General features: G+C 53.1%; 1 protein-coding gene across 1 annotated transcript in view; it reads left to right on the forward strand.

The window, feature by feature from the left end:
* The first annotated feature begins 20,046 nt into the window (after positions 1-20,046).
* c3h18orf54 (chromosome 3 C18orf54 homolog) overlaps positions 20,047-24,382 on the forward strand; it is a 55,646-nt gene continuing 51,310 nt past the window's right edge. The window contains 1 exon segment of the mRNA XM_038790525.1: positions 20,047-20,302. The gene's annotated coding sequence lies outside the window, so the exon portion shown is untranslated.

Raw genomic sequence — 24,382 nt, forward strand, 5'->3', positions numbered from 1 at the left:
CAATTGACCCTTTAAAATGACTGGCTAAGTCACACCCTGTGACTCCCCTCATTTTTTTTTCAAAAAGCGAATTTAAAGACCAGCATACACCTAACAATCCTTCCTTCTGCGAGCCGTCTCGCAGGCTTTGCTGATTTACCATCCGAATGTTCCCGGATGTAAATAGCATGTGGGATGGCGGCCGAAGGGCTACCTAACCTAAAATGAAAACAAACTTGGAAATAAACATCCGAATGAGTTGCGTATGGGCCGCTACGGGTACGAGTTGGATGGGATCCCCGGGTAGGGCGTGCTGTGCCATACCCGAGCTTGGCTGACCAAGGGTTGGTTCTCAGACAGGGCGGGTCCTCAGTGCCGTTTGTCCACTGCCTGAGTAACCTGGAAAGAAAAACGGGTATGAATGTATTTACCATGACTTGCAGCCTCTATTTCGCCGAATAGAGGGGCACCTAAAAAAAACCAAGGGAGCCAAGATGCTCCAACTGAGGACATGAGCTGGTCTTCAGATATTTTAGACGATACGGTGAGCTGCTCACCAGGCTGTCACAAGTGTTCCAACTTTGGAAAAGATCTCCAATCAAACCGAAGTTCTCAAAAGTATCTGCGGACAAACTAACGTGCATGTGAGGTAGTCACAATCTTTTCAGCTGAAAAGAAGATGTCCATCCTCCAGCTGAACAATGTACAATCCTGAGACAAACAAACATAAAACGAAGACAAACATACGTGCAGGTTCCATCAGAAAGGACATCGTTTCCCTCAAACGATTCCTATCTTACATCATCTGGACACCTCACTTTGATTCTGCCTCTGTGAACAGGGTCACAAAGGGGTTGCCGTGTCGGGAGTCAGACACCGTGTCGTCCTGCTCTCCCGGATCCCACACCCTTGTGTGGATCAGGCATGAAACTTTGGAATTGTGTGACCGGGGGTCACTCTCGTCATTGCGGACAAGTCTGTAGGAATTGTCCCTGTGCCATTGTGTAGTGTCGAGTGTGTTGTCGGGGTAGTCGGGGTCGGGTGGTGGTTCTGGGTTTTTAAGGTAAGTGACTTCCATGGGGTCACTGGAGTCGGGGTCGTAGTTGGTGCAGTGTGGGCTGTATGGCTGTGTGCTGTCGCTGTCTTCAGAGTCAGTGTCAGTCCTGCTGTCTCTGCTGTGGCAGCTTGTGGGCGTGTCGGGGCGTGGTCTGTAGTGGTCTGTGGGCGGAGTCGTGGGCGAGTCCGTTGATGAACTGGTCTGTGAGGGGGATGGTGGAAAGGTGTTTCTGGTGGGCGGGGTGAAGTGTTCTGCTGCATCCAGCAGGACATGGTGAGCATGGTTGGCCTGTGTTCCATATGCCTTTAACTGGTTTATATGGAACCACGCGGTCTTCCCATTAGGATATTTGATCCTGTAAACGGAGGGGCTAATTTTGTCCGAAATTGAGTAGGGACCGGAATATTTTGGAGCCAAAAAACTGCTGGGGTTATAAACAGATAACATTACCTGTTGCCCAACCTGGAATTCTGTGGTGTGGACGGTCTTATTGAAACAGGCAGTACGTTGCTGTCGGCGTTTCCCTAGCTGGACTGCGGCTGCGAGCTGTGCAGACCTCACAGTCTCAACTAGATCTTTAACTGCCTTTTCGTGGGTGAGGGCCGTCACTTCGGGGCTTGTCATGTCCAGTCCTAAAAGGAATTCTGTACCTTTCATAGGGCGTCCGGTCATGAGTGTATGGGGTGTGTATCCTGTAGATGTGGAGACAGTGTTCCTTATGAACATAAGTGCAAATGGGAGCACTGAATCCCATGTGGAATTGTTCTCTTGAACCATTTTCCTGAGGGTCGTTTTTAGGGTCCGATTCATGCGCTCCACAATCCCGCTGGACTGTGGATGATACGCAATATGAAAATTTTGCTTTATGCCGAATATTGTCAGGACGTTCCTCATGACCCGTCCTGTAAAGTGAGATCCCTGGTCCGAATCGATACTTCGGGGTAAACCCCATCTCGTGAAGATGTGGTGGGTCAGGATCTTTGCAGCTGTCTTTGCTGTATTTGTTCGTGAGGGAAATGCCTCTACCCATTTGGTAAAGGTATCTATCACCACCAGAACGTATTTATAGCCATTCCTACAAGGGGGCAATGGACCTATAAAGTCGATCTGGAGGTTTGTCCAAGGGCCGTTAACTGGGCGAGTATGCCGAAGTTGTGCTTTCTTAGAATACCGCTCCGGGTTATTCTGAGCACAAATCAGGCAATTCTCAATGTAGTGCGTTACATCAGTCCTGAGATTAGGCCACCAACAGAGTTGCCTGAGGTGCCTCGTTGTTGCATCAATTCCCTGATGCCCGTGTCCGTCATGGAACAAGGCAATCATCTGATTCCTGTCCTGCTTCGGGACCACATAAAGTTGGTCCTTAATGATCACACCCTCATGTGTGGTCAGTGTGTGTTTAAAGTGCTCGTACGCAGGCACAAAGTTTCCCTTGAAAACCTCCCTGAGGTCTCCGTCCTGTTGCTGTGCTGCTACGAGATCTTTAATATCAGTCTGTGAGACTTGGACTGCGCTCACAGGGGCGCTAGCTGGTGCGCTAGCTGGGGGGGTCCATAAGTGTCCTCTCCTGGAACCTGCCTTAGCCAATGCGTCGGCCTTTACATTCCCAGGGGGTGATGACCTATGGTGGCTTCTTACTTTTATTATGCCGAAGGTCCTGTCCTTCGCTTTCTCTAGGATATGCTGGAGTAAGGGGGCTGATGGAAGGGGTTTTCCGTCTGCGGAGACAAAACCTCGTGTCCTCCACAGGGGCAGAAAATCTGTCAGGCTATTGCAGACATATAAGCTGTCTGAATATATGTCTGCTGGGCTGGGGAAAGAATCGGGGTGGTCCACTATGTACGCTATGGCTGCTAGCTCTGCTGCCTGCGCGCCTAAGTGACCAGGTAACTTAAGAGCTATCTCTTCGAGAGCGCGCCCCTGCGCGTCCTCTACATAGATGCCGCATCCTGTGATACGCTCACCATTTAAAACTGTGGAGGAACCGTCTACATAAATCCTCAAGGGTCCACACGTGTCTGTGGGCTGGGGGCTTTGTTTTGGGTTCCCTATCTTCCTGGGGGGTGTTTTTGCTAAAAAGGGTCCTGTGTTATGCAGGGGAGCTACAATTTCACAGTCATGGGGCTGTCCGGGGTATTGGAGGTTGTCTGCTAAGTATGTGTGTGTGCGTGTCCGTTTTACAGTAATGTCCCGTCCTTGTAAAAGTAGGGTCCACCTAGCTGCCCTAATCTGGCTAACTGAACCGTCCTTCAGTCGACCGTCTAGTAGTAGCTGTGTGGGTGTGTGTTCGGTCAGAATAGTAATGGGGTTGAGTCCGGTGATGTATGAGAAATACTGTACTGCCCAGAAGACAGCAAGGAGGTGCCTCTCACAGGCTGAAAATCCTTGTTCCACCGGGTCTAACAGTCGGGAGGCATAAGCCACTGGTCTTAGCTGCTCGTGCCGTTCCTGAAGCAACACGGCCGAGAGGGTCAGATCGGTGCTCGCTACCTCTATTGCGTACGGTGAAAGTTGGTCGGGGACTAGCAGCGCGGGTGCTGCACTAAGGGCTCGTTTCAACTCTTCCACAGCGCCTGTATGCTGCGGAAGCCATTCCCAGGGGGCTCCTTTCTTAAGGAGGTCTGAAAGTGGGGCGGCTTTTGTCGCGAATCCGTCTATGTGGTTCCGACAATAGCCAACCAGTCCTAAAAACGACCGGAGGGCTGAAACATTCTGGGGAAGGGGCAATTTGACAATCGAATCAATTCTTTTGAATTCGATCTCGCGTTTGCCGTGCGTGATGACTGATCCCAAATACATCACTTTACTTTCCAATATTTGGGCCTTTTTCGGGTTAACTTTACAGCCAATTTCAGTTAAGAGTTCCAGGAGTTCGGCCAGAAGCGAAATGTGCTCTGCCTTTGTGTCTGTCTGCAGTAGTAGGTCGTCTACATACTGTACCAGACATTCGGGTCGGGAAAATTTTTCTAATCCACTTGCCAGCTGTCGGTGGAAAATGGAGGGTGAATTGTGGAATCCTTGTGGGAGGCATGTCCACGTGTACTGCTGAGTTTTAAAAGTGAATGCGAATTTGTATTGGCACGCTTTTGCCAATGGTATTGACCAGAATCCATTACTGATGTCCAATACCGTGAAGTACTTGGCGTTGAGACCCTGCTTGAGCATGGTCTCGGGACTAGTAGCTACCGTTGGGGCTACTGCGGGAGTTACTTTGTTGAGTTCCCGATAATCGATGGTCAGACGCCATGATCCATCGGGCTTCCTCACTGGCCAAATAGGGGCATTGTTGGTGGAGGCTACCGTTCTCAGTACACCTTGGTCCAACAAGCTGCCTATAACCTTTTCTATTTCCACCTCTGCCTCGAGGGGAAATCTATATTGCTTTTGCGGTCGGGGGTCCTGTCCGGTAACATGAACTTGTCCAGTCATTCTGCCACAGTCATGACGGTGACTTGCAAATGCTGTCCTGTGTTTGTTTAGTAGGGCCTTAATTTGTCGGTCGGTGTGGAGTGTAGTCAGGTCGAATGAGTACTCTCCCACTGCGCTAATCCGATTAGCGTAGTCTCCTACTGTGAGGGTGGCTGGGGCTCTGTCTGATCTAGCCATTCGCCAGACACACTGGTTCACTGGGTCGAACGACAAGCTGTGAGCGTTCATAAAATCTATCCCCAGGATGTGCTCTGCTGTCCGGGGAAGATTTACTAAAACTACGGGGTGCCTTGTGCTAATGTTCCCTAGCTGGATCGCTACGGGTGCTGTGATATGTCCCTGCTGCGAGTGTCCGGTGAACCCGCTAAGTGTGATGGTGGAGGTGGTCGGCCACGTGTCTGAGTGTGCCGTGGTTGTGGAGTTAATGGTGGTGCGGGATCCTCCTGTGTCCCACAGTAACTCTATGGGCTTCCCTTTGACTTTTGCTGTGACTACGGGCCTCCCTGATGAGTCCCATAGTGTGTCACAGACCCAAGTGGGGGAGCCCGAACACCGTCAGTTCGTCTCGTCCACATTGGTGGGTCCTGACTGTACTGCTACATTGTGGATGGGTTTTGCTTTGTTGCGGTTCAGAGTGCCTGTCTGCTGGCCTCTCTGAGATCGCTGGGGTGCATTACACTCTTTTGCCCAATGCCCTAACTGTCCACAGTTATAGCATTCCTGTCCTTTCTGTTGAGGGCTGCTCTTGCCTTCATTTACCCATGCGGGCTTCTGGTGCTCTCTGACTGCTTGGATATCTGCAGCAGCCTGAGCCTCTTCTGGGGATCTAACTTTTCCTTTTGCCTGAAGCGATTGCTCCCAAGCGCGGGACAATCTTTTCAGGACCCATTTTTCGTTATGGGCCTCTTCTGAGGGGTCGTAACTATTGCAAGCGCTCTGTCCTGCTTCTGTTGCGTGTGAGATAATTGTTCGCGTCCACTTAACCATGTTTTCACGGGTTAAATGCGCTCTATCTAGCTGTCCGAAAACTGCGCTGAAATGAATCCACAGCCTTCCTGCGAATGCTGTGGGGTGTTCGGATCTCTTCTGCCTGCACTTATTCAATCCTTCTACGGGGTCACCTCTATTGTACCCGATGGCATCTAAAATGGCGGTGTGCATCTCCTCTAGGCTGCCTCCTGCCACGTTTTGTGGGTCGGGGAGGGCTGCCACTACACTCTGGTCTAAGCTCAGCACGGTGAGCTTAACCTGCTCTCTCTCATCCAGGCCGTACATGGTAGCCTGCTGTTTTACTTTAGCGAAAAACTGGTGGGGGTCTGCGGTGGGGAGGAACGGAGTGATCTTTTCACAAGCGTCCCTTAGCTGGGTTACTGTTAAAGGGGTGGTGTAAGTTATGTCTGGGGCGCCTTCTGATTCGGCTTTCCTCTGTGTGGTTACGGGATTCATGGGTGCGGTTATGATCTGAGCTGTGGGGGGTTGGGGTGCCTGTCGTTTCTGCTGAGCTGCTGGCGCACATGTTCCCTGAACATAACGCTGCGCTGTCTCGCTTAATTCCTGCCAATCTGGGGCGTTTTCTCCATCTAACTGTGCTCCAAAGGTGCTTTGGAAGCCATTCTGCACCGAAAGCAGAGATTGCAGTTCCGCAATCTGTTTCCTGCATTTCGCGTGGTCAACTGTGCTTTGTCTTTGTTCGGTCGTTGCAGCATGGAGTGCTCTCAAAGCTGCTTTGAGATCGGAACATTGCCTCTGCAATGCCTCCACCTGCTTTTCCGATTCCTGTCTTATCAGAACGGCACGTTGCACGTCCTGATAGGCTTTCTCATACTGGGTCTGGGAACTGCTCAGATGAGCTAGACAAGACTGGTGAGCCCTCTTGGCATCATCCACCTCTCTATCCTTCTCTGCCAACTTCCCTTTTAATTCCAGGTTTTCTTTCTCGACGTCCCTGACATCGACCTTACTCATTCGGTTCCTTTCCTCTAAATCTGCCCGGAGCGTCCTGATGACCTCCTCTGCGCCTCGCAACTGTGCCAAACAGGACACAATCGCCATCGGCTTGCGTGCTTTACCTAAACTCTTTTTGTGTATTTGAGAGAGGTTCTCCCACCAAGTATGACCTATACTCCCGGGACCTGTCTCCTCATTTGCACAAAACTCTTTCCAAAGGGGCCATCCCTTTCCTTGTAAATATTTGCGGAGTTCCAGCTCCCACGTGGGACACTGGCCTACTCTGCTACTGCTGCTGGTCGCTGCGACCACAAACTTTGCTGGATCCATCAGACGTTCCATTGCCTGCATGGCCATTTCCTCTGACTCTCTTTTTATAATTTGGAACAGGGGGTTGCTGGGGTGGTGTTTTGAAAAAAGGGTACGGCTTACGCTATTTTCCGATCACAAAACTACCGAAAGTTTGTCGCAACAAAAAGCTTTCAGTTTTACCTTACAGCCCTGTTAGTACGCATGCACTAAAACACACTTCCGAATTACGCTTATTATTTTGAACACCTTGAATACTTGTGATCTCTTTCTTTCTCTGCAATTTGGAATTCTAATTCAAATTTCAGGGTCCTGGACACTGTGGTGTTTCCACTTACAACAGGGTCCCGGCGGATGTCGCCACTAAATGTTGCACGTTTTACTATGGGCGTAAAACGCGTTTATTGGAGTGTATTAACACGCCTCCGAGTTCGACGTGTGCTTAACACTGCTAGGCTCTGTTCTATGTAATTATTTAGCTCTGGAGTCGCCAGTTGCCGTATAGGCAACGTCACAAGTATTCCAAGGTCAAGTTCAAAGTAATAAAGACGATACACCGATTAGTAAAGTTCAAACGATCAATATTTATTATACAGTTATAATAAATACTCATGCACACACTAAGAGACTAAGCTATAACTAAACTTAAGCAAACAGAATACTTATCTAACAGGAACAGGCAAGGTCAGAGAACGAGGCCTTCGTCCTGGTCTGGCACTGCAGCCTTCAGCAAGCGTTCTGGTACTTGGGAGTCTAGTGGGCTTGGATCGCGTAGCGAGCGTTGAACTTACGGTTTCGGCGGCTGGTGCTCAACGGCTGGAGTCAGGATGCAAGATGTCAGTCAGAGCCGGAGCACGGGTTTAACAGACCGGGGCTCTGTGGGGGATTTGCTTTTATACCCCTCTCTAATGTCCTTGCCCCCTTCTAGGCGGGCTCTACCTTTCGGTACCGATTGGAACGTTTCCAAACGGCTACCTTCGAAATCCTCCAATGCGGGGCTTTCCTCGATGTTGGGGGGGTGGTTTCGATATTTGTTACTCTGGTGCCATTCTGTCTACTCCACCAATTAACTGCTACATTGAGATGGAAATGTTGCCATTGTTTGTGTCTGGATCTGGGCTGCCTCATCAGGATGTTAAGCGCTTTGCCATTAACACCTTTGGCTGGAGATCTGCACCTGGCCAGAAAACTGGTTTGCTGTTTGCAAAATGCTAATTAGTTGAGAGCAGGCTGTCTGTTCTTACTAAACAGGCTTTCCCTGCTGCCTTCCATTTTAGTTTGGCTCAGTGTCCATTTTGCGTGGCCAGCATGGCTACACCCCCTTCCCCCATATCCCCCATACCCCATATCCCCTTCCCCATATGCTCCTTCCCCGATATCCCCCTTCCCCCATATCCCCTCCCACATATCCCCTTCCCAATATCCCCTTCTCCCATATCCCCCACCCCTTCCCCATATTCCCCCTTCCCCATATCCCCTACCCCCATATCCCCCCATATTCCCCTTCCCCATATCCCCCTCCCCCATATCCCCCTTCCCCCATATCCCCCCATATCCCATATCCCCTTCTCCATATGCGCCTTCCCTGAAATCCCCCTTCCCCCATATCCCCCCATATCCCCTTCCCAATATCCCCCTTCTCCCATATCCCCCCATACCCCATATCCCCTTCCCCATATGCTCCTTCCCCGCAATCCCCTTCCCCCACATCCCCCCATATTCTTCCTTCCCCATATCCCCCTTCTCCCATATTCCCCCTTCCCCATATCCCCACCCCTTCCCCATATTCCCCTTCTCCATATCCCCCACCCCCCTTCCCCCATATTCCTCCTTCCCCATATCCCCCTACCCCCATATTCCCCACCCCCCTTCCTCCATATTCCCCCTTCCCCATATCCCCTTCCCCATATCCCCAGCCCTCTTCCCCATATTCCCCCTTCCCCATATCCCCCTGCCCCCATAGCCCCCATATCACCCTTCCTCATATCCCCCTCCCCATATCCCCCTCCCCCATATCCTCCCTTCACCATTTCTCCCCTTCCCCATATCCCCCTCCACATCCCCCTTTCTCCCATATCCCCACTTCCCCATCCCATATCCCCCCTTCCCCCATCCCATATCCCCCTGCCCCCATATCCCCCCATCCCCCATCTGCCCCCTTCCCCCATATCCCTCCTTTCCCCATATCTCCTTTCCCCATATTCCCCCTTCCCCATATACCCCCTCGCCCATATCCCCCCTTCCCCCATATACCGCTGCCCCCCAACCCCCTTCCCCATATCTCCTTCCCCCGTATCGGGGAAGGGAGATATGGGGAAAGGGGGATAAGGGGAAGGAGGGCTATGGGGTGATATGGGGGATATGGGTGAAGGGGGGATATGGGGGAAGGGGGGAAATGGGGGAAGGGGATATGGGGTATATGGGCGAAGGGTGATATGAGGGAAGGGGGATATGGGGGAATGGGGGATATGGGGAAGGGGATATGGGGGGATATGGGGGAGTGGGGATATGGGGGAAGAGGGATATGGGGAAGAGGGCTATGGGGGAAGGGGGGATATTGGGGATATGGGGGAGTGGGGAATATGGGGAAGGGGGATATGGGGGAAGGGGGATATCATAGAATTTACAGTGCAGAAGGAGGCCATTTGGCCCATCGAGTCAGCACCGGTTCTTGTAAAGAGCACCCTACCCAAGGTCAACACCTCCACCCTATCCCCATAACCCAGTAACCCCACCCAACACTAAGGGCAATTTTGGTCACTAAGGGCAATTTATCATGGCCAAACCACCTAACCTGCACATCTTTGGACTGTGGGAGGAAACCGGAGCACCCGGAGGAAACCCACGCACACACGGGGAGGGTGTGCAGACTCCGCACAGACAGTGACCCAAGCCGGAATCGAACCTGGAGCTGTGAAGCAATTGTGCTATCCACATTGCTACCATACTGCCCCGTGGGGGGATATGGGGCAGGGGGGGATATAGGGGAAGGAATATATGGGGATTTGGTTATGGGGGAAGGGGGGATATGGGGAGGGGGATATGGCGGAAGGGGGGATATGGGGAGGGGGATATGGGGGAAGGGGAGATATGGGGGAAGGGCAGATATGGAGGCAGGGGAATATGGGGAAGGGGGAATATGGGGGAGGGGGGTTATGGGGGAAGGGGGGACAGACCCGGCCCATTAGGCAGACACCGCCCCACGACGTTCCAGGGCGACCACGAGCCAGGGACAGACCCAGAGCACCAGGCGTACGCTGCCCACATCTAGTGCGGGTACGGCGACGCCGGCGGGCCACACCCAGCGACAAGGTGGGCAGCCACAGCAACAGGCCCCCGTCGCAGCCGACCCAGGACACTGATGCATAGGACACTGAAGCCCAGGGCACTGACACACAGGACACTGACACAGAGGACACTGACACACAGGACACCGACACACAGGACACCGACACACAGGACTCTAACACACAGGACACCGACACACAGGACACAGACACACAGGACTCTAACACACAGGACACCGACGCCCAGGACACTGACGCACACGACACCCACACACAGGGGTTGATGGACAGGAATCACCACTCCAGGGGTCCCTGGACTTCGGGTCGGATGAGGAGCACGACACTAGGCCACTGCTATCTCCTACAACATCCTCAACCGTCGCAGAGACACATACCTTGGTTGGGCACTTTAGCGATGAGGCATCTGGGACACTAACTGGTGCACACAACACAGCCGTCCGGGTACAGCAGGTGGAGGCAGCAGCAGCCGAGGGGCCAGGCGGTCGGAGGGCAGCGTGGCGCAGGCAACAATCTGCCGCCCAGACGGGTCCCGGGTTCCTGGAGTTACCACACGCGCCCATAGACCCAATGCAGGCAGGGACGACCGAAGTGGGTGACGGCTGGCTTGCGGCAGCTGCAGACGAAGGTAGAGGAGTCCACTCGCATGCAAGGTGTGGTGAATGTAATATGGTGGTCGACTACAGTCAGACTATAAATAAATTTACGCTCCTCGACACGTATCCCCTCCCCAGGATTGCAGACATGGTAAACCAGATCGCCCAGTACCGGCTCTTTTCCACGATGGATCTGAAGTCTGCATACCACCAGTTCCCAATCCACCCGGAGGACCGCCACTACACGGCATTCGAGGCCGATGGCCGCCTCTTCCATTTCCTCCAGGTCCCTTTCGGCGTCACTAATGGGGTCTCGGTGTTCCAACGAGCAACGGACCGAATGGTGGACCAGTACGGGCTGTGGGCCACGTTTCCGTACTTGGACAATGTCACCATCTGCAGCTATGACCAGCAAGACCACGACGCCAACCTCCAACGTTTTCTCCAGACGGCACAGAAACTGAACCTCACGTACAACAATGAGAAATGCGGTTTCCACACATCCAGACGAGCCATCCTCGGCTATGTCGTGGAAAACGGAGTCCTGGGCCCCGACCCGGACCGGACTCTTAGAACTCCCTCCCCCTCATTGTTCCAAGGCCTTCAAACGGTGCTTGGGATTTATTTCCTACTACGCCCAGTGGGTCCCTCAATATGCGGACAAAGCCCGCCCACTCTTTAGGACCACACGGTTTCCCCTGTCAGCCGAGGCACGCCAGGCCTTCGACGGCATCAAGGAGGACATCGCCAAAGTGGCCATGCGGGCGGTGGATGAATCCACTCCATTCAAGGTAGAGAGCGACGCCTCTTGCAGCCACGTTAAATCAGGCAGGGAGACCAGTTGCATTTTTCCCCCGTACCCTCTCCGCTTCAGAACTCCGACACTCTTCAGTCGAGAAAGAAGCACAAGCCATTGTGGAGGCTATCCGTCACTGGAGGCACTACCTCGCAGGTAGGAGGTTCACCCTCATCACCGACCAAAGATCGGTTGCCTTCAGGCTCGACAACTCGCAAAGGGACAAAATAAAAAACGACAAAATTCTGAGGTGGAGGATCGAACTGTCCACCTACAATTACGACATTAAGTATCGACCCGGGAAGCTCAACGAGCCTCCGGATGCCCTATCCCGCGGGACATGCGCCAGCGCGCAGATCGACCGATTAAAAGTCATCCACAATGACCTCTGCCACTCGGGGGTCACCCGGCTCGCCCACTACATCAGGGCCCGAAACCTGCCTTTCTCCAACGAGGAGGTAAAAGCGGTCACCAGGGACTGCCCGATCTGTGCGGAGTGCAAACCGCACTTCTATAGACCAGACAGGGCCCACCTGGTCAAGGCTTCTAGGCCCTTTGAACGCCTCGCGATTGATTTCAAAGGGCCACTCCCCTCAACTAACAAGAACGTTTACTTCTTAAACATCGTAGACGAGTTCTCCCATTTCCCATTCGCTATCCTGTGCCCCGACATGACCTCCCACACAGTCATTAGGGCCCTGTGATGCACCATCAATTGCACGCGAGGCGAGTGATTTACCAATGTCAGGCTTTAATTAACTAGAACACAGCCTGGCGATCGTCTACAGTGGAAAAGGCCGATCGTCAGGCTTCTGAGCATTTATACCTCGTTGATAGAGGCGTGGTTAACTCAGCCTCTCGGCCAATCGGTCGAGAGGCACATGACCGACCAGGGCCAATGGTAAGCCGACGTTCTGGCCCAATGGCAGACGAGTATGCAGATCATATCATCACATTCACCCCTTACGGAGAAGGAAGGCGGGGGGGGGGGGTGTGAACGAGACCCGGGGTGGGGGGGGGGGAAGAACTGATGATATGAGTAGCCGTCGGGAGAATAATTTTCTCTCCGTACCCTTGTCGAATTTGGGGGCTTGCCACTGGCCCAGACATAACAATATTTACAAAAGGAAGTCCATGGGACCGTAGAACTCTAGATGGATTCGATCAGTCGTTTGGTGGTCCTTGACGTCCTGGCCGAGCGCCGTAGTGGAGGAGGAGTCGTCGGATCGGCTGATGGTCCTGCTGATGTCCTGGAGTCCGGGAGCGATAGACCTCGAGTAGTCTCCGTCACCTGAGCTGGCCGTGGAGACGCCATGGATGAGGGATGGGGAAGCTGAGTGGGGTGCTGGGGTGAAAAAGGGGAGGGGGGGTCTGTGGTGGGGGGGGGCTGCACGCCGGCGGGTGCCAGGTCCCGGAGGGAGACCGTGTCCTGCCGACCGTCGGGGTACTCCACATACGCATACTGCGGGTTAGCGTGGAGTAACTGGACATGCTCCACCAACGGATCGGACTTGTGCACCCGCACATGCTTCCGGAGCAAGATGGGTCCGGGGGTGACCAGCCACGTCGGGAGAGGGGATCCAGAGGACGACTTCCTGGGGAAAACAAGAAGACGCTCATGAGGTGTCTGATTAGTTGCAGTACAGAGGAGTGAGCGGATAGAGTGCAGTGCATCGGGGAGCACCTCTTGCCATCGGGAAATAGGGAGATTTCTAGACCGGAGGGCTAGTAGTATGGTCTTCCAGATGGTACCATTCTCCCGCTCGACCTGTCCGTTACCCCGGGGGTTATAGCTGGTCGTCCTGCTAGAGGCGATGCCCCTGTCAAGCAGGAATTGACGCAGCTCGTCGCTCATAAATGAGGACCCCCGATCGCTGTGAATGTACGCGGGGTAGCCGAACAGTGAGAAGATGGAGAGTAGGGCCTTAATGACGGTCGATGTGGTCATGTCGGGACAGGGAATGGCGAAGGGGAAGCGGGAGTGTTCGTCGATAACCGCCAGGAAGTAAATGTTGCGGTTGTTAGAGGGAAGGGGCCCCTTGAAGTCAATGCTGAGACGTTCAAAGGGGCGGGATGCTTTGATCAGGTGTGCGCGCTCGGGGCGGTAGAAGTGCGGTTTGCACTCGGCGCAGATGTGGCAGTCACGGGTTACTGTCCTGACTTCCTCGATAGAGTAGGGCAGGTTGCGGGCCTTAATGAAGTGGTGTAGGCGGGTCACCCCTGGATGGCAGAGGTCTGCGTGGAGGGAGCGGAGGCGGTCTATCTGCGTGCTGGCGCAGGTACCGCGGGACAGGGCATCAGGAGGCTCATTGAGCTTCCCAGGACGATACAAGATATCATAGTTGTACGTGGACAACTCGATCCGCCACCGTAAAATCTTGTCATTTTTGATCTTGCCCCTTTGTGCATTATCAAACATGAAGGCTACTGACCGTTGGTCTGTGAGGAGGGTAAACCTCCTGCCGGCCAAATAGTGCCTCCAATGTCGCACGGCTTCGACTATGGCCTGGGCTTCCTTTTCCACAGATGGGTGGCGGAGTTCGGAAGCCTGGAGAGTTCTGGAGAAGAAGGCCACGGGTCTGCCCGCTTGGTTCAGGGTGGCCGCCAGAGCTACTTCTGAAGCATCGCTCTCGACCTGGAAGGGGAGGGCCTCGTCGATGGCACGCATCGTGGCCTTTGCGATGTCCGCTTTGATGCGGCTAAAGGCCTGGCAGGCCTCCGTCGACGGCGGGAAGGTCGTGGTTTGCATGAGGGGACGGGCCTTGTCCGCGTAGTTGGGAACCCATTGGGCGTAGTATGCGAAGAACCCTAGGCAGCGTTTGAGGGATTTGGGGGTATTTGGGAGAGGGAGTTCCATCAGGGGGCGCATGCGTTCGGGGTCGGGGCCTATCACTCCGTTACGCACTACGTAGCCGAGGATGGCTAGGCGGTCGGTGCTAAACACGCATTTATCCTTATTGTACGTGAGGTTAAGGAGTTTTGCGGTTTGGAGGAATTTCTGGAGGTTGGCGTCATGGTCCTGCTGGTCGTGGCCGCAGATGGTGACATTATCAAGGTACGGGAAGGTAGCCTGTAATCCGTACTTGTCGACCATTCGGTCCATCTCCCTTTGGAAGACCGAGACCCCATTCGTGACGCCAAACGGAACCCTAAGGAAGTGGTAGAGGCGCCCGTCAGCCTCGAACGCGGTGTACTTGCGGTCACTCGCGCGGATGGGGAGCTGGTGGTAAGCGGACTTAAGGTCCACAGTTGAGAAGACCTTGTATCTCGCGATCTCGTTTACCATGGTAGAGATACGGGGGAGAGGATACGCGTCCAGTTGCGTAAACCGATTGATGGTTTGGCTATAATCGATGACCATCCGGTTTTTCTCCCCCGTCCGGACCACCAGCACTTGGGCTCGCCAGGGACTGTTGCTGGCCTCGATGACCCCTTCCGTCAGCAACCTCTGGACCTCGGACCTGATGAAGGATCGGTCCTGGGCGCTGTACCGTCTGCTCCGTGTGGCGACGGGTTTGCAATCGGGGGTGAGGTTAGCAAACAGGGAGGGAGGGTCTACTTTGAGGGACGCGAGGCTGCAGACAGTGAGGGGGGGTATAGGGCCGCCGAATTGAAAAGTCAAGCTCTGCAGGTTGCACTGGAAGTCCAGTCCTAGGAGTGCCGGTGCGCAAAGGTCAGGGAGGACAAGGAATTTATAATTTTTAAAAACCTTCCCTTGGACCGTGAGGTCCGCGATGCAGCACCCGGTGATGTGGACGGAGTGCGAACCTGAGGCTAAACCGATTTTGCGTGTTACGGGATGGACAGGGAGCGCGCAGCGTCTTACCGTGTCAGGGTGAACGAAGCTTTCCGTGCTCCCGGAGTCCAGCAGGCAGTCCGTCTTGTGGCCGTTGAGGTGGATCAGCGTAGTCGTTTTGGCGAGCGTGCGTGGATGAGACTGGTCGAGTTGAACGGCCGCGAGCCGTGGAGAAAATCCGTCGTCGCTGTCCGATTCCATGCTGGAGGGACCTTGCGTGGCAGATGTGGAAGTCGGTGGCCAGGATCCATATGTGGGGTGAACGGCCGCGAGCCGTGGAGAAAATCCGTCGTCGCTGTCCGATTCCATGCTGGAGGGACCTTGCGTGGCAGATGTGGAAGCCGGTGGCCAGGATCCCCAGGTGAGGTCTGTTCCCCAAGATGGCGGCGCCCAGGACCCGCACGTGGGGTCGGGGCCCCAAGATGGCGGCGCCCAGGACCCGCACGTGGGGTCGGCACCCCAAGATGGCGGCGCCCAGGAAGCCCTCGTGGCCGCTGGAGGCGGAGCTAGCGTTCCCGGCGCTGTGAGCGGAGAGGCGCGCAGGCCGGCTCCAAGAGGTGAGTGACCGGCATCAGCTGCGGGGATGCACAAGCCGGCTCCAGGACGCCGGCTAGGTGCATCAGCTGTGGGGATGCACAAGCCGGCTCCAGGACGCCGGCTAGGTGCATCAGCTGTGGGGATGCACAAGCCGGCTCCAGGACGCCGGCTAGGTGCATCAGCTGTGGGGATGCACAAGCCGGCTCCAGGACGCCGGCTAGGTGCATCAGCTGTGGGGATGCGGAAGCCGGCTCCAGGACGCCGGCTAGGTGCATCAGCTGTGGGGATGCGGAAGCCGGCTCCAGGACGCCGGCTAGGTGCATCAGCTGTGGGCGGAGGTAAGGCGCGCGGGCCGGGTGCGGGGGGGCCGGGGGCGGGGGGGAGCCGAGTCGCGCTGCGGGCAGGCAGGGACCGGGGGGCCCGGAGAGGCGAGCCGGTCGGGCGCCGGGGCCCGGGGGTGGGGGGAGCCGGGGTCCGGGAGCGAGGGAAGCAGGGCCGCTGCGGGCAGGCAGGGACCAGGGAGGCCCGGAGAGGCGAGCCGGTCGGGCGCCGGGGCCCGGGGGCGGGGGGGAGAAACGTGCGCGGCGGGCAGGCAGAGGCCTGGAGGGGCCGGGGAGGTGCGCATGTCGGCCGGCGGGGCGCGAGTCGGTAGCAGCTGGAGCGGCCCTGGGGGAGAGAGGGAGGCACACAGGCCGTTTGCAGAGGCCTGGGGGAGGGGGGGAGAGTGCTGTGCAGCTTCCAGAAGCGCTGCAGCCAGCGTTTTGGCCTGGCAGACCGTGGAGTAGTGGCCCTTCTTCCCGCAGCTCTTACAGAGGGCGGAGCGGGCTGGGCAGCGCGAGCGAGGGTGCTTAGCGTACCCACAAAAGTAGCAGCGGGGCCCCGCGGATTTATCGGGGCGCCCCGCGGCACAAGCCTGAGGGAGGCCGGGAGCGGTGGGTAGCTGGTGGGAAGCGTGCCAGGAGGCGGCCTGGCCAGGGTCATAGGTGCGCGCGCTTTGATCTGCGACCTCCAGGGAGGCGGAGAGAGTCAGTGTCTCCGTTAAACTGAGTTCGTCTCTTTCCAGCATCCGCTGGCGGATCACGGGGGACAGCATCCCAGCCACGTAAGCGTCTCTGACGAGTAGCTCCATGTGCTCTGTAGCGGACACCGCTTCACAGGCGCAACCTCTCCCCAGGGCACAGAGGGCCCGGGCGTATTGGTCTAGAGACTCACCGGGGACCTGCTTTCTGGTGGCCAGCAGATGTCGAGCGAATACCCTGTTGATGGGTTTGAGGAATTGTCCTTTTAGCTTCCGTATAGCTTCATCATAGTCTGTTTCGTCTTCGATTATTGAGTAAGCGGCAATACCCACGCTGGAGTGGAGGACGTGCAGCTTCTGTGCCCCGGTGGGGGGGGTGGTTGTAGATGCCAGGAACCCTTCGAGGCAAGTCAGCCAGAGCTTAAAGAGTTCTGTAGAGTTCAGAGTTTGCGGGCTGATGCGGAGGCATTCGGGCTTGATGCGGAACTCCATCTTCAAAGTTGTAGTTAATTAAATTGATGCACCATCAATTGCACGCGAGGCGAGTGATTTACCAATGTCAGGCTTTAATTAACTAGAACACAGCCTGGCGATCGTCTACAGTGGAAAAGGCCGATCGTCAGGCTTCTGAGCATTTATACCTCGTTGATAGAGGCGTGGTTAACTCAGCCTCTCGGCCAATCGGTCGAGAGGCACATGACCGACCAGGGCCAATGGTAAGCCGACGTTCTGGCCCAATGGCAGACGAGTATGCAGATCATATCATCACACCCTGCATAGCATCTTCACCCTGTTTGGTTTCCCCAGCTACGTACACAGCGACCGGGGTTCGTCCTTCATGAGTGACGAGCTACGTCAGTACCTGCTCGACAAGGGCATTGCCTCGAGCAGGACTACCAGCTACAACCCCAGGGGGAACGGGCAGGTGGAGAGGGAGAACGCGATGGTCTGGAAGATCGTCCTACTGACCCTCCAGTCTAGAAAGCTCCAAGTCTCCCAGTGGCAGGAAGTCCTCCCAGACGCGCTCCACGCTATTAGGTCCCTTTTGTGCGCGGCGACCAACCAGACCCCTCACGAGAGGCTCTTCATTTTTTTCCAGGGGCACTACCACGGGGGTCTCACTTCCGGCATGGCTGAGGACGCCGGGCCCCGTACGTCTGAGGAAACACGTCAGGGCGCACAAAACCGACCCCCTTGATGAAAAGGTGCGCCTGCTCCACTCCAACCCCCAGTACGCATTCGTCGAGTTCCCTGACGGCCGTTAGGAAACGGTTTCCCTCCGGGATCTGGCACCCGCCGGATCCAGCGCCCCCTCTACCCCTACAGAAGGACCTCTCACCCTACACCCCATGCTGCTGCCCCCTTGCGCTCCCGAGCCCACGAGCTCGCTCCACCAGTTCCGCGCCCCCGTGCTGGCCAGCCCCCAGCGCCCCCAGTCCCCGGTCGAACCAGGAGAGTGTGAACCTCGGATACAACCCTCCCTGGAGTCCGCCACCGTACCCCAGCACACAACACCCATCCACCCACCGCAAGATGCTGCAACCCCGGTGCTCCACAGATCTCAGCGGACAATTCGACCACCGGACAGATTGACGTTGTAGGCCACCACCCCGGCCGGACTTGATTTTTTTTGCAGGGGGTGAATGTGGTGAATGTAATATAGGTGTATATATGATAATTCACACTGTCTTTGTAAAGCGATGTGGCGCTATCCTACCACAGGGGGAGTAGCTCTGGGAGTACTCAGGAACTTGTACTGGGCTCCAACCTTGGCTCCGCCCACGAATCCTCCCCCTAGTGCCGCTGTATAAATACCCTTGTCCAGAGTCAGCCTGAGTTCACTACGAGTTCATCAACGGGTAACAGGCTGGCTCTGAAGTAAGTCGATTAAAGCCTAGATTCATATCGGAAACACGGGTCTGGTGAATTGATGGTTCCATCACCCGGCACGCACCCTTCCCAACCCCTCCTCCCCGGCACGCACTCTCCACAACCCCCCCTCCTCCCCAACCCCCCCTCCTCCCCACCCCCTCCTCACCAACCCCCCCCTCCCCGACACGCACCCCCCTCCCCGACATGCACCCTCCTCCCTCCCCGACACGCACCCTCCCCAACTCCCCCTCTCCTCCCGGCACACATACTCACCATCACTCGCCCTCCCCAGCCCCTCCCTCCCAGCGCCTTACCACCCCCCCCCCCCCCCCCGACCGTTCCCTTTCCCAGCCCCCCTGTTATAAGCTGCCTGCTTACCACTGGCTGGGAAATAATGGCAATCCCACAATCCTTTGGGAGTATGAGCTTCCCCAATGAGCGGGGCAGAGAAATCATTAGCAGATTCCCTGCATAAATAAAGCTGGCCACTTTGGAACCAGCTAGAAGAGAGTGAGCAGCAAGGAAAGCTGCTGCTGCAAATAAATGTTATTTCTTTCAAATTGGATTGTGCTGGATTCTTTATGGCCCTCACAAATCCCTCCCAGCCCATCCTTTCCCCCGGCACTCACACACCAATGGCTCCTGCGACCCCCCTCCCCCCCCACCCCACCTGCAGCCGCGCCGTCACTTCTCCTGCGGCCGCCCCACGCCGACCCCTACCTCCGTGCTGGCCAGCGTCAACCAGCACGACTGGTTGACGTTAAATAGGTGGTTTGATTTATGCCAGTGTGACCCCTGGTCACGTCGGCAGGGCTTCGGCCCATCCGGCCCAGAGAATTGGGGCGGCCCCAGGGCCCGCTGTGTCGCTCCGATCCTCAACATTCTCCGAGGCGCACAGCGCAATTCACGCCAACTGGATTTTTGGGGGGCCGGAGAATATCGCGGGGCGGCCGGACAGGATTTAGGCTGCCCCCCTGTGATTCTCCGACCCGCCGGGGGTTCGGAGAATCCCGCCTGTGGATTCTCCAGTGAGTGAGGACAGTGGAGTTGGGATTCTCCAGTGAGTACTGTGGAATTGGGAATTCTCCAGTGAGTGAGTACAGTGGAGTTGGGATTCACTGGAGAATCCCAACTCCACTGTACTGACTCACTAGGGAATGCAGTGGAGTTGTGGATTCTCCAGTGAGTGAGGACAGTGGAGTTGGGATTCTCCAGTGAGTGAGTACAGTGGAGTTGGGATTCACTGGAGAATCCCAACTTCACTGTACCCACTCAGTAGGGAATGTTGTGGATTCTCCAGTGAGTGAGGACAGTGGAGTTGGAGGTTGCGGATAGTCGGCCACCGCTCTAAGGGGTTTGTCATTGTGGCCGAGGGTACCCATGCGCATGCGCAGTGAGATCCAACTGTAACAATTGTCGGAGGCGGAAGTTTGTGTTTGGAGCAGAGTCTGCGGGGGGAGAAGGAGCTGGGAGTTTTTCAACATTGCTGAGCAGGGAGAGAGTACAACTGAAACATTGACTACTTCCGAGCAGATATATAGAACAAATACTTGGGGTAGTTATTGTTGTTTGCTAGCTTCGTCCTCATTCGGATTACTTACTGTCAGGTTCAATGTGTTGTCCTTCCTCTCAGCGAGTTTCAGGGCGTTGTGTGTTAACAGGTAAAGTACTGGGCAGTTCTAACCATAGACTTTTTAATGTGCATCGATCTCTAGAATCCCCGTTTATCTGACGGAGAGATTGTGTGTAACTTGTTTAATGTGCATATCAGGATCACAATCCCCAAAGAACATCCCTCATGGATTCAAACCACCCAATCAAGTAACTGCTATTTCAGTGCTAATTATTTGGTTGGATATGTAGGTTATTGCTTTCCAGGTTATCTGTTAATCATTGAAATATATTGATGGTATTGGTATTAATATTGATTATTAGATTAATTTTAACAAAGGCATTTAGAGATGTTTTTGTGTTGGATTTTTAAAAACTTTTGTGGGAATGAATCATTAAGGTTAGATGAAGAATAGAATTGATTATTGCATTGCTGTAACTGGCTGATTGAGAATCCCATCCTCGGTGTCACAGTTGGTGGCCCTTTTTACAGCTAGCAGCTAGAATCCAGTGATTCCCAGCCTTTTATGTGTTATGGCACACCTCTATAATATATAACATGTTTGAGGAACACCTCCTATTTCCCTCATTGGGAACTTCGTTTTTAATCCTGTCCTCTCCCTGTCTTCTTTTCCTCTCTCCATGTCTTTCTCACTTCTCCCATGGTTTTTGCACCTTTTTTGAGTTTTTGCTTTTTGTGCAAGCACAATGGGATCTTTCTCTTCAACTGTCCTGCTTGTCCTGTCCTGCTGGCCAAGCGCATGAGCATGACCAGCATAAAATATCTAAACCATGCAGGTGTTGGGAATAATGATCAATAATGCTACAGCAATTGAAAAGGATGGCACACTTGATGATTCAAAGACAGGAATATACTTGGTTAGAATTAAGGAATGGTAAAAGAATTATTACGCTGCTGTATTACACAATAGACTACCAAATAGTAGGAGTGAGTTAGAGGAACATGTTTGCAGACAAATGCAAAAATGTTTAGACCAGGGATAATGAGAACTTGCATCAGAATAAAGGGTAAAGAACAGGAGGAATTCCTGAAATGTTCATAAGGGACTGTTTCTGACCAGTATGTTCCCGGCTATTGAGGAAGGAACCAGTCCTGGACCTAGCTCTCGAGAATGAAATAGAACTCGTTGCAGTGGGGAATCATTTTGAGAAGGGGTAATGACAATCCCAATGAATTTAAAGTGGTTATGGAAGTGGACAAGGAAAAATTATGTGAAAATCAGAATGAAGGATTGACAGATTTAAATCTGTTGGTTTTTTTTTGTCGACTATGTACGTACTGTGTACTTTCCCTTGGCCACAGAAAAATACTTTCACTGTACTTCGGTACATGTGACAATAAATGTCAATCAATCAAATGTGCAGGTTGTTCAGAAACAGATTAGACACATTCTACAATGCGGAAAGGAATGGTGTCCAAAGTGAGAACTCGCTGAATTATTAATGATACAGAGATTGAAATTAAACAGAAAAAGCAGGCTTATGATAAATGCCAGTCCATTGCTATCTGTCAGCATAGTCAGCAGGAACAGAAATCATAGGTGACTGGGACAGCATGTGGTTAGTGTGAACCACCTAGTTCACCTCGTGATCTGGTGCTGGGGTGAATTTGGCTGAAGAAATGTGTTTCAAGATTGTTTTTTTGATACCTCTTTTAGTGTTTTTCCAGCCATTCCTAACTATCTGCCAAAATCTGGTGCTGCATCTAAGTGTGTGCTGAGATGTTGATTGTTGCTTAGCTTCTGATGGTTAGAGCATCACAAACACACCTGATCCTGTCGTCACATGATGTCATGTGTGCACTTCCAGAAAATGTCACTGAAACTCATATTTTTCTTTCCTAGATTGTGTGTGTGTGTGTGTGTGTGTGTGTGTGTGTGTGTGTGTGTATCTGTAAAATTCAGTCTATAGTTCTTTTTTAAGGATTCCATGTTTCAAAGAAAACCAAATTTTCAGTAGAAGGAAGCAGTTGCAAGGGGTCAGCACATTACTCAGGTGCTATTTTCAGGAGGATAGACTGAGGCTGGTTAAAAACCGTGTCAGTTAATGTTGGTATGAATTGTCTGGGATTTTGGCTATAAGATTTAAAGCAATAAGTAAACCAATGTGCTTCTTATCACAAAGTAAATACTTTTAAAACCTTTTTTTATTTGGTTTATACTTGTTTATTTGCTATGAATAACACACGGTAATTTGGAATTGTTTATTGTCACGTGTACCGAGGTACAGTGAAAAGTATTTTTCTGCATACAGCTCAGACAGATCATTCTGTACATGAAAAGAAAATATATAACAGGGCAACACAAGGTGCACAATCTAAATACATAGACACTGGCATCTGGGTAGCATACAGGAGTGTGGTATTAATCAGGTCAGTCCATAAGAGGGTCGTTAAGAGTCTGGTAGCAGTGGGGAAGAAGCTGTTTTGAACCTGCTTGCGCGTGTTCGCAGACTTTTGTATCTCCTGCCCAATGGAAGAAGTTGGAAGAGTGCGTAAGCCGGGTGGAAGGGATCTTTGATTATGCTGCCCGCTTTTCCAAGGCAGCTGTCTATGTACAAGTCCCCTACTCTCAGTACCCCTTTGTCCTGTGTCTTTTCTTTAAAGGAGGTGTTCATAGTCGCAGGGGGAACTTATGTTCTTGCAGATGGGGGCCATGGTGGACATTATGGTCAAACCGAAGTGGTGTCTCAGTTAGTTCCATGTTCTCAGTGTGGCCACTACCACTGCGCTTCTAGAGTATCTGACTGGGGGGAATGGGATGGGGCCATGGCCAGTGCTTGGAGGAATGTTCCTGTGCAGGAATTCGCCATTTTACCATCCAAGCCCATCCCCGTACTCTTTCTGCAATAGCTGCCCAGTGGTAGAACGTGAGATTCGGGATGGCCAGGCCTCCCATGTACCTCCTTCTTTGTAGTACATTCTTTCTGATCCTCGGTTCTCTCTCTCTCTCTCTCTCTCTCCCTCTCCCTCTCTCTCTTCCTCTCTCCCCCCCCCCCCCCCCCCCCCCGGAGATGATCTGAACAGAAAGAGGAACTTAGGCAGTATGTTCATTTTGATTGTCTGCACCGCGCCCCCCCCCCCCCCCCCCCCCCAAATAAAAAAAATGGAATGCAGGAGCAAGTTCCATCTCCGCAGGTCTCTCTACCTCCTCCACTAGACTCGCCAGGTTCCACTGGTGGATCAGTGTCCAGTCGTGGGCTATTTGGATTCCCAGGTATTGCATGTTCGCTTGGGCCAGCTCTGATTTCCTCCCCGGGGGAAGATTTTGCACTTGTTCAGGTTAAGTTTGTGACCTGAGAAGGCTCCGAACTCCCTTAGTATTCCTTCCATGCTGGCTAGGGGATTCGAGACATCGAGGAGCAGGTCGTTTACATCGAGTGAGACTCTGCTCCCCGTCTCTCCATCACGAGGTAACTGTAGCGCTTAAATTCTTGTCATTTAACCAAATGTTTGCTCTTAGTAATTGCAACTGTTCGAAAGGATAGGAAAACATAAAAATAATTAATAATATATACCATTTTGGTAACGCGCCCGAATTATATAAGGGAGATTTGTAAGAAGAAATAATGTGACGAGGCCGGTACATTTTATCTTGCGTATACTCTGATAGATAAATATCTGCGCAATTAGTAAAAGGGAACAGATTAATTGAATGCAATGAAAATAATCAAAGCAGATGGTCTTCAAACGTATGAGAAAGTAATATTTGATTTAGTTAACACGAATGGTTGCCAATTTGGTGGGCAGCTTGGGAATAGTGACTAGAACAATTGACTTCACCGTATGGCTAGAAAGGGAGAAAGGATGGACACAAATTAAAATGTTGAACTTAATTTAAATGAGGCTAACTTTGTGATGAGAAGGGAGGAATTGGCTGGAATAGTTGAGAGCTTCTATGACAAAATAAGTACACACACCATTGAAGGGCAGAAGCAGACTCCTAAGGTGATAAACATGTAGACCACTGGTATAGTTAGAATCAGTATTGAACAAATGAAGACAGTAAGTGTGAATAATACTGGCAAAGGTTCTTATAAAGTACATCAAGATAAAGAGGTTAAAAGAGAAAATAGGTCCATTAGAAACAGATTTAATTATGGCAGTAGCA

Source organism: Scyliorhinus canicula, chromosome 3, assembly GCF_902713615.1.
Source record: "Scyliorhinus canicula chromosome 3, sScyCan1.1, whole genome shotgun sequence".
Classification (NCBI taxonomy): domain Eukaryota; kingdom Metazoa; phylum Chordata; class Chondrichthyes; order Carcharhiniformes; family Scyliorhinidae; genus Scyliorhinus; species Scyliorhinus canicula.